At 38.2% G+C, this 401-nt stretch overlaps 1 protein-coding gene across 2 annotated transcripts in view; it reads right to left on the bottom strand.

Moving 5' to 3' along the window:
* The window catches only part of LOC119592772 (solute carrier family 22 member 21-like), a 38,759-nt gene that overhangs the window by 12,569 nt on the left and 25,789 nt on the right, over positions 1–401 (bottom strand). The gene's annotated exons all lie outside the window — the stretch shown is intronic.

Genomic DNA, 401 nt, shown 5'->3' with positions numbered 1-401 from the left:
ACAAAAAAAAACAGCCATCTGTACAAGGTTTATCAACCTGATAAACCTTGAAGCTATGACTTCCTACTATATTCTTACTATGAATACTGGCGACCGCTTAGCGAATTGGCCTAAACTATTTTCCCCAGGGCTTCGCGACTTCGAAACCACTGCTGTAGAGAATATTGTCACGTTATCTGCTTCCAGCTTCATCATAAACCGCACTACAAACTTCATCAACATATGTGACCAAAGTTACAATATAGATTGAGTAAAGGTGGGATTTATTTGCCATATCATGAATCTGTACAGAAGCGAAATTATAATATATTCGAAAATCTTTATAACTTCGCTTTAAATTCCGTAAACGAAGAGAACCAATCACTCCACACGAAATGATAGGCCTCCCAACCACGTATGGA

This window comes from Penaeus monodon, chromosome 30 (assembly GCF_015228065.2).
Source record: "Penaeus monodon isolate SGIC_2016 chromosome 30, NSTDA_Pmon_1, whole genome shotgun sequence".
Lineage (NCBI taxonomy): Eukaryota > Metazoa > Arthropoda > Malacostraca > Decapoda > Penaeidae > Penaeus > Penaeus monodon.
Note: the sequence above shows the minus strand (reverse complement) of the source record. Positions and strands in the feature narration are given on the sequence as shown.